A 20,143-nucleotide genomic window follows, 5' to 3' on the forward strand; every position below is an offset into this window, starting at 1 on the left:
GCTTGCTTCATACCAACAATCTCCGTGGGATCGACCCTTACTCACGTAAGGTATTACTTGGACGACCCAATGCACTTGCTGGTTAGTTGTGTGAAGTTTTGACAAAGTGTGATTCACGTTTGAGAGCGCTACCAAGTATTTGGCGCCATTGTTGATGATCCCAATTTCGTGCACCAAGCTTTTGAGATGAATCTCTCTATCTCCCAAGACTCAGAGTTGGAAGCAGCTGCCTTTCCTTTCCTCTTCCTAGAGGTTTCTCTGGCCTTAGGTGCCATTAGTGGTTATGGAAAAACAAAAAGTAGAGCTTTTTCCCACACCAAACTTAAAAGGTTTGCTTGTCCTCGAGAAAAAGAAGAAAGAAAGGAGAAGAAGAAAAAATAGAGGAAATAGAAGGGGTGAGTGGTTCGGCCAAGGGAGGTTAGGAAGTGTTTGTGATGTGTGAAATTGAAGGTGGCAAGGAGGGGTATTTATAGGGTAAGAGAGAGAGGGGATCCGTGTGAGAACGGGTGGGTTTTGGGAGGGAAGTGGTTTGAATTTGAATGGTGAGGTAGGTGGGATTTTATGATGGATTTTTGGGAAATAGTGGATGGATGTGAGTGATGGAGAGATTATGGAGAAGAGGGTAAGATTTGATAGGTGAATGGTGTTTGGGAAAGAGTATTATGGAATGGTATGAAGAGGAGAGAGCATGAGTTGGGGTAGGTGGGGATCCTGTGGGATCCACAGGTCTTGAGGTGTCAAGGATTTCTCATCCCTGCACCTTTCTGGTGTTTAAACGCCCTCTATGTGCCATTTCTGGCGTTTAACGGCAGCTCTGCTACCTTTCCTGGCGTTAAACGCCGGTCTGGCTGCCATTTCTGGTGTTTAACGTCCAGAATGCTGCCAAACTGGTTGTTAAACGCCCATTCTGCTATCCTTACTGGCATTTAACACCAGCCAGGCACCAGACACCCTTTTCTGGTGTTAAACGCCAGTTTAGCTGCCATTTCTAGCGTTTAATGCCCAGAATGCTGCCATTTTGGGCGTTAAACACCCATTTTGCTATCCTTACTGGCGTTTAGACGCCAGTAAGCGCGTCCTCCAAGGTGTGCTGTTTTTTATTCTGCTTTAATTCTGCAGTTATTTTGGTGACTCCACATGATCATCAACCTAAAGAGAACATAAACTAACAATGGAAAATAAAAAAGTCATTAACATAGATAAATAAAATTGGGTTGCCTCCCAATAAGTGCTTATTTAATGTCAATAGCTTGACAGGAAGCTCTTACAGAGCTTCACAGATACTCAGAGCATGATTGTGGCCTCCTGACACCAAACTTAGTGTTTGAATGTGGGGGCTCTGCTTGACTCTGTATGGAGAGAATTGGATGAAGCTTTTCATGCTTCTTCTCCATGTTTACAGAGGAAGATCAGTGAGCCTTAAACACAAGGTAGTCCTCATTCAATTGAAGGACTAACTCTCCTTTATCCACATCAATTACAGCCCTTGCTGTGGCTAGGAAGGGTCTTCCAAGGATGATGGAATCATCCTTATCCTTCCCAGTGTCTAGGATGATGAAGTCAGCAGGGATGTAGAGGCCTTCAACTTTCATTAAGACATCCTCTACAAGTCCATAAGCCTTTTTTATTGATTTGTCTGCCATCTCTAGTGAGATTCTTGTAGCTTGTACCTCAAAGATTCCTAGTTTCTCCATTACAAAGAGTGGCATGAGGTTTATACTTGACCCCAGGTCACACAGAGCTTTCTCAAAGGTCATGGTGCCTATAGTACAAGGTATTAAGAACCTTCTGGGATCCGGTTTCTTCTGAGGGTATTTTCAGCTGAACCAATGCATTCAGTTCATTGATGAGCAATGGAGGTTCATCCTACCAAGTCTCATTACCAAATAACTTGGCATTCAGCTTCATGATTGCTCCTAGGTATTGAGAAACTTGCTCTTCAACAATATCTTCCACTTTTTTAGAGGAAAAATACTCATCAGAGCTCATGAATGGTAATAGAAAGTTCAGTGGAATCTCTATGGTCTCTATGTGAGCCTTAGATTCCTTTGGTTCCTCATTAGGGACTTCCTTATTGGCTAGTGGGCGTCCATTGAGGTCTTTCTCACTGGAGATCACTGTCTCTTCCTCCTCTATAGATTCGTCCATTTCGGTTATGTTAATGGCCTTGCACTCTCTCTTTAGATTCTCTTCTGTATTGCTTGGGAGAGTATTAAGAGGAGTTTCAGTAACTCTTTTACTCAGCTGACCTACTTATGCCTCCAAATTTCTGATGGAAGACCTTGTTTCAGTCATAAAACTGAGAGTGGCCTTAGATATATCAGAGACCATGTTTGCTAAACCAGAGGGGCTCTGCTCAGAATTCTCTGTCTGTTGTTGAGAAGATGATGGAAAAGGCTTACTATTGCCAAACCTATTTCTCCCACCATTATTATTATTGAAGCCTTGTTGAGGCTTCTGTTGATCCTTCCATGAGAAATTTGGATGATTCTTCCATGAAGGATTATAAGTGTTTCCATAGGGTTCTCCCATGTAATTCACCTCTTCCATTGCAGGATTCTCAGGGTCATAAGCTTCTCCTTCAGAGGAGGCTTCTTTAGTACTGGCGGATGCAGCTTGCAATCCAGTCATATTCTGAGAAATCATATTGACTTGCTGAGTCAATATTTTATTCTAAGCCAATATGGCATTCAGAGTATCAATCTCAAGAACTCCTTTCTTCTGAGTCATTCCATTACTCACAGGATTTCTTTCAGAATTGTACATGAACTGATTATTTGCAACCATCTCAATGAGTTCCTGGGCTTCTGCAGGTGTTTTCAGATGAAGAGATCCACCAGCAGAATGGTCCAACGACATCTTGGATAATTCACACAGACCATCATAGAATATACATATGATGCTCCATTTTGGAAGCATGTCAGAAGGACACTTTTTGGTTAATTTCTTGTATCTTTCCCAAGCTTCATAGAGATATTCACCTTTCTTCTGTCTGAAGGTTTGGACTTCCACTCTAAGCTTGCTCATCTTTTGAGGTGGAAAGAATTTGGTCAAGAAAGCACTGACCAACTTGTCCCAAGAGTTCAAGCTTTCTCTAGGTTGTGAGTCTAATTATATCCTAGCTCTGTCTCTTACAGCAAAGGGGAAAAGCATAAGTCTGTAGACCTCATGATTAACCCCATTGGTCTTAACAGTATCACAGATTTGTAAGAATTCAACTAAGAACTGATGAGGATCTTCCAATAGAAGTCCATGAAACTTGCAATTCTACTGCATTAGAGAAACTAGTTGAGGCTTAAGCTCAAAGTTGTTTGCTCCAATGGCAGGAATTGAGATGCTTCTTCCATAGAAGTTGGAAGTTGGTGCAGTATAGTCACCAAGCATCTTCCTTGCATCTCTAGCATTGTTGTTGGGTTCGGCTGCCATGTCTACTTTTTTTTCAAAAATTTCTGTAAGGTCCTCTCCAGAGTGTTGTGCTTTAGCTTCTCTTACCTTCCTCCTCAGAGTCCTTTCAGGTTCAAGATCAGCTTCAACAAGAATGTCCTTATCCTTGTTCCTACTCATATGAAAAAGAAGAGAACAAAGGAAGTAGTGGAATCCTCTATGTCACAGTATAGAGATTCCTTTATTTGAGTATAAGGATAGAAGGATAGAAGGATGAGAAGAGAGAGGAGATGAAGAATTCGAACACAGAGAGAGAGAGGGGTTCGAATTATGAGTAGAAGAGAAGTGTTAGCAATTAAATAGAAAGAGATGAGAGAGGGAGTATTCGAATTTTTAAAGAGGGAAAAGAAAAATATTTTTTATTTTTATTTAATTAATTAAGTTAAGTTCAAAAATTTGAAAAAGAAATAGAAGAAAATTAAAAACTAAAACAATTAGTTAATTAAAAAGATTTTTGAAAAAGTGGTTAGTGATTTTCGAAAATTAGAAGTGGAAAAATAGTTAGGTGATTTTGAAAAAGATAAGAAATAGTAAACTTTTTAAAATTAAACGAACAAGTCAAGTAGTTAGTTGAAAAAGATTTGAAAATAAATTTTGAAAAGATAAGAAGTTAGAAAAAGATTTTGAAATTAAAATTTTAAAAAGATATGATTGAAGTTTATCTTGAAAAAGAATTGAAAAAGAAATTAAAAAGATTTGATTTTTAAAATTAAAGTTAATGACTTGACTAACAAGAAACTAAAAGATATGATTCTAGAATTTAAAGATTGAACCTTTCTTAACAAGAAAGTAACAAACTTGAAATTTTTGAATCAAAGCATTAATTGTTAGCAAGGATTTTAGAAAATATGAAATAAAATTAAGAAAAATATTTTTGAAAAATTAGTTTTAAAATTTTTGAAAACATAAAAAATTGAAAGATGAACATTTAAAACATGTTTGATGCAAAAAAATTATTAATTAAAACATGAAAAATTGAAAAAATTCGAATTGGAAATAAAATTACCTCCCTTGTGTCATCCTGACGTTAAACGCCCAGAATGCTATGCATTCTGACGTTTAACGCCCACTTGGCTGCCTCTATGGGAGTTTAACGCCCAGCCAGATACTCTGGCTGGCGTTAAACGCCAGGAATCCTTCTTTACTGGGCATTTTTCTAAACACCCAGAATGCTGCCCATTCTGGCGTTTAACGCCCAGAATGATACCTTTACTGGCGTTTTAACGCCAGTGAGCTCTTTTTCTCTGTGATTCTTCTGCTTTTTGTTTTAAGCTCTCTTTTTTTTTTTTGAATTTTGAAATTTTGACTTAACAAACAAGAAACAACTAAATTTTAAAAATGCTAGTCTAAGACTCCGGTCCAGGAATTAGACATGGCTTCACAGCCAGCCAAGCTTTCAAAGAAAGCTTCGGTCCAAAACACTAGACATGGCTAATGGCCAGCCAAGCCTTAGCAGATCATTGCTCCAATAGCAAGATTGATAGAAATCAACAAGCTATTGTGATGATCAGTTGAAACCTCGGTCCAATAAGATTAGACATGGCTTCTCAGCCAGCCAGATTTCAATAGATCATCATGAAACACTAGAATTCATTCTTAAGAACTCTGAAGAAAAATACCTAATCTAAGCAACAAGATGAACCGTCAGTTGTCCATACACGAAACAATCCCCGGCAACAGCGCCAAAAACTTGGTGCACGAAATTGTGATCATCAATGGCGCCACAGACTTGGTGGGCTCATTGCAATCTCAACTCTCTATCACAACTCCGCACAACTAACCAGCAAGTGCACTGGGTCGTCCAAGTAATAAACCTTACGCGAGTAAGGGTCGATCCCACGGAGATTGTTGGTATGAAGCAAGCTATGGTCACCTTGTAAATCTTAGTCAGGCAGACTCAAATGGGTATAGATGATATATGAATAAAACATAAAGATAAAGATAGAGACACTTATGTATATCATTGGTGAGAGCTTCAGATAAGCGTATGAAGATGCTTTCCCTTCCGTCTCTCTGCTTTCCTACTGTCTTCATCCAATCCTTCTTACTCCTTTCCATGGCAAGCTTATGCAAGGGTTTCACCGTTGTCAGTGGCTACCTCCCATCCTCTCAGTGGAAATGTTCAACGCACCCTGTCACGGCACGGCTATCCAGCTGTCGGTTCTCGGTCAGGCCGGAATAGAATCCAGTGATTCTTTTGCGTCTGTCACTAACGCCCCGCCTACTAGGAGTTTGAAGCACGTCACAGTCATTCAATCATTGAATCCTACTCAGAATACCACAGACAAGGTTAGACCTTCCGGATTCTCTTGAATGCCGCCATCAGTTCTTGCCTATACCACGAAGACTCTGATCTCACGGAATGGCTGGCTCGGTTGTCAGGCGAGCACTCGGTTGTCAGGCGATCAACCATGCATCGTGCATCAGGAACCTAAGAGATAAACACTAGAGCCTTGTATGCTTGTAGAACAAAAGTGGTTGTCAGTCACTTTGTTCATAGGTGAGAATGATGATGAGTGTCACGGATCATCACATTCATCAAGTTGAAGAGCGAGTGATATCTTGGACAAAGAACAAGCGGAATTGAATAGAAGAACAATAGTAATTGCATTAATACTCGAGGTACAGCAGAGCTCCACACCTTAATCTATGGTGTGTAGAAACTCCACCGTTGAAAATACATAAGAACAAGGTCTAGGCATGGCCGTGAGGCCAGCCTCCCAGTGATCAAAAGATTCAAAGATCTCCAGATGAAAAATACAATAGTAAAAGGTCCTACTTATAGGGAACTAGTAGCCTAAGGATTACAAAGATGAGTAAATGACATAAAAATCCACTTCCGGGCCCACTTGGTGTGTGCTTGGGCTGAGCAATGAAGCATTTTTCGTGTAGAGACTCTTCTTGGAGTTAAACGCCAGCTTTTATGCCAGTTTGGGCGTTTAACTCCCATTTTGGTGCCAGTTCCGGCGTTTAACGCTGGAAATTCTGAAGGTGAGTTTGAACGCCGGTTTGGGCCATCAAATCTTGGGCAAAGTATGGACTATCATATATTGCTGGAAAGCCCAGGATGTCTACTTTCCAACGCCGTTGAGAGCGCGCCAATTGGGCTTCTGTAGCTCCAGAAAATCTACTTCGAGTGCAGGGAGGTCAGAATCCAACAGCATCTGCTGTCCTTTTCAGTCTCTGGATCAGATTTTTGCTCAGGTCCCTCAATTTCAGCCAGAAAATACCTGAAATCACAGAAAAACACACAAACTCATAGTAAAGTCCAGAAAAGTGAATTTTAACTAAAAACTAATAAAAATATACTAAGAACTCAACTAAAACTACTAAAAACATACTAAAAACAATGCCAAAAAGCGTACAAATTATCCGCTCATCACAACACCAAACTTAAATTGTTGCTTGTCCTCAAGCAACTGAAAATCAAATAAGATAAAAAGAAGAGAATATGCAATGAATTCCAAAAACATCTATGAAGATCAGTATTAATTAGATGAGCGGGACTTTTAGCTTTTTGCCTCTGAACAGTTTTGGCATCTCACTCTATCCTTTGAAATTCATAATGATTGGCTTCTTTAGGAACTCAGAATCCAGATAGTGTTATTGATTCTCCTAGTTAAGTATGATGATTCTTGAACACAGCTACTTTATGAGTCTTGACCGTGGCCCAAAGCACTCTGTCTTCCAGTATTACCACCGGATACATACATGCCACAGACACATAATTGGGTGAACCTTTTCAGATTGTGACTCAGCTTTGCTAAAGTCCCCAATTAGAGGTGTCCAGGGTTCTTAAGCACACTCTTTTTGCCTTGGATCACAACTTTATTTCTTTCTTTTTCTTTCTTTTTCTCTTTCTTCTTTTTTTTCGTTTTTTTTTCACTGCTTTTTCTTGCTTCAAGAATCATTTTTATGATTTTTCAGATCCTCAGTAACATGTCTCCTTTTTCATCATTCTTTCAAGAGCCAACATTCATGAACCACAAATTCAAAAGACATATGCACTGTTTAAGCATACATTCAGAAAACAAAAGTGTTGCCACCACATCAAAATAATTAAACTGTTATAAAATTCAAAATTCATGCAATTCTTTTTTTTTTCAATTAAGAACATTGTTTATTTAAGAAAGGTGATGGATTCATAGGACATTCATAACTTTAAGGCATAGACACTAATGATCATAAGACACAAACATGGATAAATATAAGCACTAAAATTTGAAAAACAGAAAAATAAAGAACAAGGAGATTAAAGAACGGGTCCACCTTAGTGATGGCGGCTTGTTCTTCCTCTTGAAGGTCTTATGGAGTGCTTGAGCTCCTCAATGTCTCTTCCTTGTCTTTGTTGATCCTCTCTCATGATTCTTTGATCTTCTCTAATCTCATGGAGGAGGATGGAATGTTCTTGGTGCTCCACCCTTAGTTGTCCCATGTTGGAACTCAATTCTCTTAGGGAGGTGTTCAGTTGCTCCCAATAATCTTGTGGAGGAAAGTGCATCCCTTGAGGCATCTCAGGGATCTCATGATGAGAGGGGTCTCTTGTTTGCTCCATCCTTCTCTTAGTGATGGGCTTGTCCTCATCAATGAGGATGTCTCCTTCTATGTCAACTCCTACTGAATAACAGAGGTGACAAATGAAGTGAGGAAAGGCTAACCTTGCCAAGGTGGAGGACTTGTCCGCCACCTTATAGAGTTCTTGGGCTATAACCTCATGAACTTCCACTTCTTCTCCAATCATGATGCTATGAATCATGATGGCCCGGTCTAGAGTAACTTCGGACCGGTTGCTAGTGGGAATGATTGAGCGTTGGATAAACTCCAACCATCCTCTAGCCACGGGCTTGAGGTCATGCCTTCTCAATTGAACCGGCTTCCCTCTTGAATCTCTCTTCCATTGGGCGCCCTCTTCACAAATGTCGGTGAGAACTTAGTCCAACCTTTGATCAAAGTTGACCCTTCTAGTGTAAGGATGCTCATCTCCTTGCATCATGGGCAAGTTGAATGCTAACCTTACATTTTCCGGACTAAAATCCAAGTATTTACCCCGAACCATAGTGAGCCAATTCTTTGGTTCTGGGTTCACACTTTGGTCATGGTTCTTGGTGATCCATGCATTGGCATAGAACTCTTGAACCATCAAGATTCTGACTTGTTGAATGGGGTTGGTAAGAACTTCCCAACCTCTTCTTCGGATCTCATGTCGGATCTCCGGATATTCACTCTTTTTGAGTGAAAAAGGGACCTCGGGGATCACCTTCTTCAAGGCCACAACTTCATAGAAGTGGTCTTGATGCACCCTTGAGATGAATCTCTCCATCTCCCATGACTCGGAGGTGGAAGCTTTTGCCTTCCCTTTCCTCTTTCTAGAGGTTTCTCCGGCCTTGGATGCCATAAATGGTTATGGAAAAACAAAAAGCAATGCTTTTACCACACCAAACTTAAAAGGTTTGCTCGTCCTCGAGCAAAAGAAGAAAGAAGAGAGTAGAAGAAGAAGAAATGAGGAAGAAGGGAATGGCTTTGTGTTCGGCCAAAGAGGGGGAGAAGTGGTGTTTAGGTTGTGTGAAAATGAAGGGGTGAAGAAGGGTTTATATAGGAGAGGGGGGTTCATGGTTCGGTCATGTATGGGTGGGTTTGGGAGGGAAAAGTGGTTTGAATTTGAAGGGTGAGGTAGGTGGGGTTTTATGAAGGATGGATGTGAGTGGTGAAGAGAAAGATGGGATTTGATAGGTGAAGGATTTTTGGGGAAGAGGGGTTGAGGTGATTGGTGAATGGGTGAAGAAGAGAGAGAGTGGTGGGGTTGGTGGGGATCCTGTGGGGTCCACAGATCCTAAGGTGTCAAGGAAAAGTCATCCCTGCACCAAATGGCATTCAAAATCACGTTTTGAGCCAATTCTGGCGTTAAACGCCGGGCTGGTGCCCATTTCTGGCGTTTAACGCCAGGTTCTTGCCCTTTCCTGGCGTTTAACGCCAGTCTGGTGCCCCTTTCTGGCGTTAAACGCCCAGAATGGTGCCAGACTGGGCGTTAAACGCCCACCTGCTAGCCTTACTGGCGTTTAAACGCCAGTAGGTTCTTCCTCCAGGGTGTGCTATTTTTCTTCCTGTTTTTCATTCTATTTTTGCTTTTTCAATTGATTTTGTGTCTTCTTATGATCATCAACCTACAAAAAACATAAAATAACAAAGAGAACTAGATAACATATAACATTGGGTTGCCTCCCAACAAGCGCTTCTTTAATGTCAGTAGCTTGACAGATGGCTCTCATGGAGCCTCATATTTTCTCAGAGCAATGTTGGAACCTCCCAACACCAAACTTAGAGTTTGAATGTGGGGGTTCAACACCAAACTTAGAGTTTGGTTGTGGCCTCCCAACACCAAACTTAGAGTTTGACTGTGGGGGCTCTGTTTGACTCTGATTTGAGAGAAGCTCTTCATGCTTCCTCTCCATGGTGACAGAGGGATATCCTTGAGCCTTAAACACAAAGGATTCTTCATTCACTTGAATGATCAGTTCACCTCCATCAACATCAATCACAGCCTTTGCTGTGGCTAGGAAGGGTCTTCCAAGGATGATAGATTCATCCATGCACTTCCCAGTCTCTAGGACTATGAAATCAGCAGGGATGTAATGGTTTTCAATCTTCACCAAAACATCCTCTACAAGTCCATGAGCTTGTTTTCTTGAGTTGTCTGCCATCTCTAATGAGATTCTTGCAGCTTGCACCTCAAAGATCCCTAGCTTCTCCATTACAGAGAGAGGCATGAGGTTTACACTTGACCCTAAGTCACACAGAGCCTTCTTGAAGGTCATGGTGCCTATGGTACAAGGTATTGAAAACTTCCCAGGATCTTGTCTCTTTTGAGGTAATTTCTGCCTAGACAAGTCATCTAGTTCTCTGGTGAGCAAAGGGGGTTCATCCTCCCAAGTCTCATTTCCAAATAACTTGTCATTTAGCTTCATGATTGCTCCAAGGTATTTAGCAACTTGCTCTTCAGTGACATACTCATCCTCTTCAGAGGAAGAATACTCATCAGAGCTCATGAAGGGCAGAAGTAAGTCCAATGGAATCTCTATGGTCTCATTTTGAGCCTCAGATTCCCATGGTTCCTCATTGGGGAACTCAGTGGAGGTCAGTGCACGCCCATTGAGGTCTTCCTCAGTGGCGTTCACTTCCTCTCCTTCCTCTCCAAATTCGGCCATGTTGATGGCCTTGCACTCTCCTTTTGGATTTTCTTCTGTGTTGCTTGGAAGAGTACTTGGAGGGAGTTCAGTAACTTTCTTGCTCGGCTATCCCACTTGTGCCTCCAAATTCCTAATGGAGGACCTTGTTTCAGTCATGAAACTTTGAGTGGTTTTGATTAGATCAGAGATCATGGTTGCTAAGTCAGAGTGGTTCTGCTTAGAATTCTCTGTCTGTTGCTGAGAAGATGATGGAAAAGGCTTGCCATTGCTAAACCTGTTTCTTCCACCATTATTGTTGTTGAAACCTTGTTGAGGTCTCTCTTGATTCTTCCATGAGAAATTTGGGTGATTTCTCCATGAAGAATTATAGGTGTTTCCATAGGGTTCTCCTAGGTAATTCACCTCTTCCATTGAAGGGTTCTCAGGATCATAAGCTTCTTCTTCAGATGAAGCATCCTTAGTACTGCTTGGCGCATTTTGCATTCCAGACAGACTTTGAGAAATCAAATTGACTTGTTGAGTCAATATTTTGTTCTGAGCCAGAATGGCATTCAGAGTATCAATCTCAAGAACTCCTTTCTTCTGACTTGTCCCATTGTTCACAGGATTCCTTTCAGAAGTGTACATGAATTGGTTATTTGCAACCATTTCAATTAGCTCTTGAGCTTCTGTAGGCGTCTTCTTCAGATGAAGAGATCCTCCAGCAGAGCTATCCAAAGACATCTTGGATATTTCAGACAGACCATCATAGAAAATACCTATGATGCTCCATTCAGAAAGCATGTCTGAGGGACACTTTCTGATTAATTGTTTGTATCCTTCCCAAGCTTCATAGAGGGATTCTCCATCCTTCTGTCTGAAGGTTTGGACTTCCACTCTAAGCTTACTCAATTTTTGAGGTGGAAAGAACTTTGCCAAGAAGGCATTGACTAGCTTTTCCCATGAGTCCAGGCTTTCTTTAGGTTGTGAGTCCAACCATGTCCTAGCTCTGTCTCTTACAGCAAAAGGGAATAGCATAAGTCTGTAGACCTCAGGGTCAACCCCATTAGTCTTGACAGTGTCACAGATTTGCAAGAATTCAGCTAAGAACTGATAAGGATCTTCCAATAGAAGTCCATGGAACTTGCAATTCTGTTGCATTAGAGAAACTAATTGAGGCTTAAGCTCAAAGTTGTTTGCTCCAATGGCAGGGATAGAGATGCTTCTCCCATAGAAGTCGGGAGTAGGTGCAGTAAAGTCACCCAGCACCTTCCTTGCATTGTTGTTGTTTTCGGCTGCCATGGGTTCTTCTTCCTTGAAGATTTCTGTTAGGTCCTCTACAGAGAGTTGTGCCTTAGCTTCTCTTAGCTTTCGCTTCAAGGTCCTTTCAGGTTCAGGGTCAGCTTCAACAAGAATGCCTTTGTCCTTGCTCCTGCTCATATGAAAGAGAAGAGAACAAGAAAGTGTGGAATCCTCTATGTCACAGTATAGAGATTCCTTGAGGTGTCAGAGGAAAAGAAAAATAGAAGGAAGAGGTAGAAGAATTCGAACTTAATTAGATAGAGTTCGAATTGTGCATTGAGAAAGAGTGGTACTCCATAAATAGAAGGATGTGGGAAGAGAGGAAGAAATTTTCGAAAATCAAGTGAAATATTTTGAAAACATTTTTGAAAAACTCTAATTGATTTTCGAAAATCAAGAGTGGAAAAGAAATCAAGTAATTTTTGAAAAAGATTTTGAAATTAGAAATAAAAAAGATATGATTAAAAACTGTTTTGAAAAAGATGTGATTAAAAAGATTTGATTGAGAAGTTATGGTTTTAAAAAGATATGATTGAAAAGATATGATTTGAAAATAATTTTAAAAAGATTTGATTTTAAAAATTAATGACTTGCCTAACAAGAAAAGATATGATTCAAACATTAAACCTCTCTCAACAGAAAAGGCAACATACTTGAAATGTTCAATCAAATCATTAATTATTAGTAAGTATCTTTGAAAAAGGAAAGAAATTGATTTTGAAAACATTTGATTGAAAAGATTTGATTTGAAAAAGATTTGATTTTGAAAAACTTTTGAAAACTTAAAAAAATTGATTTTGAAAACAAAATCCTCCCCCTTGTGCCATCCTGGCGTTAAACGCCCAGAATGGTGCACATTCTGGCGTTTAACGCCCAATGCACTACCTTTTTGGGCGTTAAACGCCTAACCAGGTACCCTGGCTGGCGTTTAAATGCCAGTCTGTCCTTCTTTACTGGGCGTTTTGAACACCCAGCTTTTTCTGTGTAATTCCTCTGCTGCATGTTCTGAATCTTCAGTTCCCTGTACTATTGACTTGAAAATAGAACCAAGATCAAATAAACAATGCATGCAAGACACCAAACTTAAAATCAGACACTAGACTCAAACAAGAAACATAAAATATTTTTGGTTTTTATGATTTTTATAATTTTTTTGTGCTTTTTCGAAAATTATATGAAAATAGAAAATAAAGGTTTCAGAATTCTCAATTTGATTTCCAGGAATCATTGCAATGCTAGTCTAAGACTCCGGTCCAGGAATTAGACATGGCTTCACAGCCAGCCAAGCTTTCAAAGAAAGCTTCGGTCCAAAACACTAGACATGGCTAATGGCCAGCCAAGCCTTAGCAGATCATTGCTCCAATAGCAAGATTGATAGAAATCAACAAGCTATTGTGATGATCAGTTGAAACCTAGGTCCAATAAGATTAGACATGGCTTCTCAGCCAGCCAGATTTCAATAGATCATCATGAAACACTAGAATTCATTCTTAAGAACTCTGAAGAAAAATACCTAATCTAAGCAACAAGATGAACCGTCAGTTGTCCATACACGAAACAATCCCCGGCAACGGCGCCAAAAACTTGGTGCACGAAATTGTGATCATCAATGGCGCCACAGACTTGGTGGGCTCGTTGCAATCTCAACTCTCTATCACAACTCCGCACAACTAACCAGCAAGTGCACTGGGTCGTCCAAGTAATAAACCTTACGCGAGTAAGGGTCGATCCCACGGAGATTGTTGGTATGAAGCAAGCTATGGTCACCTTGTAAATCTTAGTCAGGCAGACTCAAATGGGTATAGATGATATATGAATAAAACATAAAGATAAAGATAGAGACACTTATGTATATCATTGGTGAGAGCTTCAGATAAGCGTATGAAGATGCTTTCCCTTCCGTCTCTCTGCTTTCCTACTGTCTTCATCCAATCCTTCTTACTCCTTTCCATGGCAAGCTTATGCAAGGGTTTCACCGTTGTCAGTGGCTACCTCCCATCCTCTCAGTGGAAATGTTCAACGCACCCTGTCACGGCACGGCTATCCAGCTGTCGGTTCTCGGTCAGGCCGGAATAGAATCCAGTGATTCTTTTGCGTCTGTCACTAACGCCCCGCCTGCTAGGAGTTTGAAGCACGTCACAGTCATTCAATCATTGAATCCTACTCAGAATACCACAGACAAGGTTAGACCTTCCGGATTCTCTTGAATGCCGCCATCAGTTCTTACCTATACCACGAAGACTCTGATCTCACGGAATGGCTGGCTCGGTTGTCAGGCAAGCACTCGGTTGTCAGGCGATCAACCATGCATCGTGCATCAGGAACCTAAGAGATAAACACTAGAGCCTTGTATGCTTGTAGAACAAAAGTGGTTGTCAGTCACTTTGTTCATAGGTGAGAATGATGATGAGTGTCACGGATCATCACATTCATCAAGTTGAAGAGCGAGTGATATCTTGGACAAAGAACAAGCGGAATTGAATAGAAGAACAATAGTAATTGCATTAATACTCGAGGTACAGCAGAGCTCCACACCTTAATCTATGGTGTGTAGAAACTCCACCGTTGAAAATACATAAGAACAAGGTCTAGGCATGGCCGTGAGGCCAGCCTCCCAGTGATCAAAAGATTCAAAGATCTCCAGATGAAAAATACAATAGTAAAAGGTCCTACTTATAGGGAACTAGTAGCCTAAGGATTACAAAGATGAGTAAATGACATAAAAATCCACTTCCGGGCCCACTTGGTGTGTGCTTGGGCTGAGCAATGAAGCATTTTTCGTGTAGAGACTCTTCTTGGAGTTAAACGCCAGCTTTTATGCCAGTTTGGGCGTTTAACTCCCATTTTGGTGCCAGTTCCGGCGTTTAACGCTGGAAATTCTGAAGGTGACTTTGAACGCCGGTTTGGGCCATCAAATCTTGGGCAAAGTATGGACTATCATATATTGCTGGAAAGCCCAGGATGTCTACTTTCCAACGCCGTTGAGAGCGCGCCAATTGGGCTTCTGTAGCTCCAGAAAATCCACTTCGAGTGCAGGGAGGTCAGAATCCAACAGCATCTGCAGTCCTTTTCAGTCTCTGGATCAGATTTTTGCTCAGGTCCCTCAATTTCAGCCAGAAAATACCTGAAATCACAGAAAAACACACAAACTCATAGTAAAGTCCAGAAAAGTGAATTTTAACTAAAAACTAATAAAAATATACTAAGAACTCAACTAAAACTACTAAAAACATACTAAAAACAATGCCAAAAAGCGTACAAATTATCCGCTCATCAGACACCAAACTTAAAATTTGACACAAGACTCAAACAAGAAACACAATTTTTTTTTGTTTTTGTGATTTTATTAAATGTTTTTGTATTTTTTGACAATAAAAATAAAAAGCTTTAAAAAAATAAAATTACCCAATCTAAGCAACAAGATGAACCGTCAGTTGTCCAAACTCGAACAATATCCGGCAACGGCGCCAAGAACGTGGTGCATGAAACTGCAATCACACTTTTGCACAGCGCACAACTAACCAGCAAGCTAAGTGCACTGGGTCGTCCAAGTAATAAAACCTTACGCGAGTAAGGGTCGATCCCACGGAGATTGCCGGCTTGAAGCAAGCTATAGTCATCCTGTAAATCTTAGTCAGGCGGATTCAAATGGCTATAAGGTTTTGATAATTAAAAAATAAATAAAATATAAAATAAAATAAAGATACTTATGTAATTCATCGGTGAGAATTTCAGCTAAGCGTTTAGAGATGCTTTGTTGCTTCTGAACCTCTGCTTTCCTATTGTCTTCATCCAATCATGCGTGCTCCCTTCCATGGCAAGCTATATGTTGGTAGATCACCGTTGTCAATGGCTACAATCCGTCCTCTCAGTGAAAATGGTCCAGGTACGGTTTCCGCACGGCTAATCATCTGTCGGTTCTCACTTGTGTCGGAATAGGATCTCTGATAAACCACTATTTTATGGTTTATATGTGTTTTATTGAGTGGTATTATCAAGCTTTTCACCCACTTATTCATATGATTTGCATGTATTTACAATTCCTTACTAAAAATATCCTATGATTAATAACTTACTTCCTAAGGACCTTTTTGTTGTATATTTTTATCTTCCTTCGTACCATTCGATGCTGTGATCTGTATGTTAAGTGTTTCAGGCTTCATAGGGCAGGAATAGCATAAGGAATGAAGAGGAAGCATGCAAAAATGGAAGGAACACAAGGAAATTGAGAAGATGACCAGCAAGAAGTCACGCGGTCGCATGGCTCACGCGACCGCGCGAAATGGAAGAAATCAGAGTGACACGTTCGCGTGCCTGACACGACCGCGCGGATTGGAAGCTGCACGAACGACGCGAATGCGTGGACGACGCGCACGCGTGATACGAAAAACGCTAAGTGACGCGATCGCGTGGACGACGCGGACGCGTGACGTGCGCGATCTGCAGAATTACAAAAGTCGCTGGCAGAGATTCTAGGCCGCATTTTCAACCCAATTTTTGGCCCAGAAACACAGATTAAAGTCAGGGAACATGCAGAGACTCAACAGGCTTTCATAATTAAATTTTAGGTTTTAGAAGTAGTTTTTAGAGAGAGAGGTTCTCTCTTCTCTCTTAGAATTTATGATTAGGATTCCTCTTAAAGGATTTAGGATTTATTATTATTTCAACTTACAATTTCTCTGAGCTCCAGGTTTAATATTCCTTTATTTTGACTTCTCTTATTTGTAATTATATATGTTGCCAATTTGGCTTAATGACATTCATGTTATGATTTTCTTAATTAATATTATTTGAGGTATTTCAGATTTAGGATTTCTTTCTTTTATTTATGTTACTGTTGCTTCCAATTCGAAGACCTTTTTATTCCAGTAGATTTACTTTTCTCCTTTTGGTCTTGGTTAAGAAATCAGTAACTCAGGAGTTATTAGACTCAACGTGATTGATAATCGCTATCTTTGCTAGTTAGCTTGAACTTCTATAATCCCAATTTTTTTCTAGGAATTAACTAGGATTTGAAGATCAAACTAATTAGTCACTTGACCTTCCCTTGCACTAGCAAATGTTAACTAAGTGGAATTAAGATTCAATTTTCATCATCATTGATAAGGATAACAAGGATAGGACTTCCAATTTCTCATACCTTGCCAAAAGTTTATTTTACAGTCATTTATTTATTTTACCTGCCATTTAAATTACTTGTTCCTCATCTTTAAAACCCCGATTTACAATCTTCATAACCAATAATAAGAACATACCTCCCTACAATTCCTTGAGAAGACGACCCGAGGTTTAAATACTTCGGTTATCAATTTATTTAGGGGTTTGTTACTTGTGACAACCAAAACGTTTGTACGAAGGGATTTTTTGTTGGTTTAAAATCATACTCACAACGCGACTATATTTTTATAAATTCTTTACTAGCAAAAATCCTAACGTTAAAATGGCACCGTTGCCGGGGAATTGCAAACGTGTGCCTTATTATTGGTTATTGTAAATATTTTTCAAAAAAAAATTCCTTTTACTTGTTTATTTGTTTTCTCTCTTCCCTCTTATTTCTGATAGCTATTATGAATTCTCACCCCTCTCGCTTTGAGTTTGGTTCTAATTTTGTTGCAAGAAATAGAAGTAATAACAGGACTATGCATCAAGGTCTAAGTAATCAAAGATGGATGGAGCCACGAGGATCTGATCACCCCTTTAGGCAACAACATCCTCCTAGATATCATGGACAAAGACCATTTTACAATGCATGCCCAACTAATAGATTTGGTGGACCGCCTTGTAACTACCAACAAGCCCCACCCTGTGCTCAGAGACCATCCTCTCGACATAACTTCGAACCACCACACTCACAAGCTTCTTTTCACCATTCACAACCACATGATCCTTATCCACCCCAACGCCAATCCAATTACTCCCAAGAACCACCACTCCCCTATACACCATGTTCGCATTCATCGAGCCAAGAATCACAGGTTCGCTTTGAAGAATCAGTAAACCAATTTAATGCAACCCTTCATCAACTGGAGCAAGAAATAAATCAATTATCTTCCAGACGTTCAGACACTCAACAGACTCCCATGGCTTCATGTGGGGAATCTAATGAAGAATGCAGCACGAAAAAGACACTAGAAGCTCCAGTGGACAGCATAGAGCATAACTTCGTACTGGAACAAATAGAGGAAGCTGTCATTGTAGAAGATGAAGAGTTGGTTGAAGATTTAGGAGATGCCGAACCGCCACCTGAATCCCGAGTTGTGGAGAATTCCGTCAAAGATATTACAATTGATGCTAAAGAGGATGTTGCGCAGCCCCCAATGCAGATATCTTATGAAGAACTGGACGGAATAACCCAAGATACAAGTTTCCTTGATGATGATGATCACAAGTCAAGTTCTCTTAGTAACGAACTTGCATCCGCAAGTGAATTCTTTGAGATGGAAGAATCTCCCCCAAGTGAATATGAAGATGATGCAGAGGTCGACTTTTCTCAACCTCCTGTTTATGACTCAAGTGATGAGGAAGATATCAATGACTTTGATTAAGACGTGGGTGAAGTTGAAGAAATTTGCAAAGAGGTGGAGGAATTCACTGAAGACCACAAGGGAGTAAAGCTTGCAGAACCACTGGAAACACCTATCCCAAGGCCACTACCACCCGACACAACCTTCAAGTGGGTAAACTCCTTGACCTTTCTCTTCAATTTTCCACTTGAATTTGGTTTACTTGAAACAGATGGCCAGCTTAGAGCTTTTTGCGGCTTTAAGAGGGAAATGACTCATACTCAGAGCTGGTGCACAAGGTTCAATAAGGTTCCACGCTTCAACTTGAAGTGCACGGATTGGTATCATGTTCAATCGAATGGATCTCGGAAAACGTTTGGTCATCTTGGTGAGAATACAATTTCTGAGCCGCCCGGATGGAAGAATATAGATCAAGCTAAAGGCGGATTTAAAAGTAAAGTTTGGGATCCTGGAAAATATTCTAATATTCGTCACCCCGGGAGCCTGAGAATTTGTTTGAATCTGCTCAGAAGCTTCACATGCCTAGTTTGGGACTCCGGAGGCTGTTGGCATTCCAAACATTGGTGGAGATTTTTAGATGAATACAAGCACAAGCCACCATAGCAGAAAACTCATCAAAAGTCCAACTTAAGGACCTTAACTAAAAGTGCTAGGTGGGAGACAACCCACCATGGTATGATCTTTTCTTTTGCAATTATAATTTTCTCTAGTTTTGTTTGTTTTTGAATTTTATTTTATTTTATTTCATTGAACCTGAAATTATTCATAACATCTGCATTAGCATTGCATTCTACATTTTTGCATAAAAAAAATCGCACGCGACGCGATAGCGTCGCTGACGCGTCCGCGTCGCAGGCACATTAGGGAGAAAAGAAAAGTGAACAGAGAGTCACGCGAGAGCGTGGCTGGAGGCGTGCCTTTGGCACAAATTGATCCACGCGTCCGCGTCATGTGGGAAAATTGCCTCCCACGCGTTCGCGTCACCCATGCGAACGCGTGACCTGAAATTCGACGTAAGAAAGTGTGCACGACCGAAAGTTGTACTGGAGTGGTGCTAGATTGGTGCTGAACGCACAAGCCTTACCATGCGGACGCATGGCTGATGCGTTCGCGTCATATCCCTGTAATGGCCACTCACGCGATCGCGTCGTCGACGCGGCCACGTCACCTTGGAATTTGGCAATAATGAATTTTGAACAGAGAGTTGTGCGAACGCGAGGCTGCCCTCGCGCCAGTAGCACAAAATGCGTCACACGTCCGCGTGACCGACGCGACCGCGTCGATTAATTTAAGCGCAAGTCGCGCGACCGCGTCCCCCACGCGTCCGCGTCGCTTGCGCCGCACAGCTTACCCTAAATTGCCAAAATATCTTATCTTTTCTTCCCCAATCCTAATTTTTCCTCCCTCCTTTCTTCCTTACTTCTTTCTTCCCTTCCTTCCCTTCTCATTCTTCTTATCTTTCATTTTATTTATTTGCATATTCCATTCATTGCATTTTAATCTAGTGTATATTTTTCCTTCTTTTCTAAATTCATTATTTTTCCTTTGGTGTTGAATTTTCTTATTTAACTGTTGCATCCTCTCTTGAATTATTTTGGGTGCTTAGTGACTTGTTTTATTCTGGTTAGGTAATATTATTTATATCAATGCCAATCTTTTATACCTGTATCACTTTTGCATTGACATGAATTTATATTATCTCTCCTTACC

The 20,143-nt window shown here is 40.6% G+C and overlaps 1 non-coding gene across 1 annotated transcript; it reads left to right on the plus strand.

Moving 5' to 3' along the window:
* The first annotated feature begins 2,913 nt into the window (after positions 1-2,913).
* Positions 2,914-3,021, plus strand: LOC130971809 (small nucleolar RNA R71). The gene has a single exon (XR_009083017.1). It is a non-coding gene; the product is annotated as a small nucleolar RNA R71 (small nucleolar RNA).
* Positions 3,022-20,143: the final 17,122 nt, after the last annotated feature.

Source organism: Arachis stenosperma, chromosome 3, assembly GCF_014773155.1.
Source record: "Arachis stenosperma cultivar V10309 chromosome 3, arast.V10309.gnm1.PFL2, whole genome shotgun sequence".
NCBI lineage: Eukaryota > Viridiplantae > Streptophyta > Magnoliopsida > Fabales > Fabaceae > Arachis > Arachis stenosperma.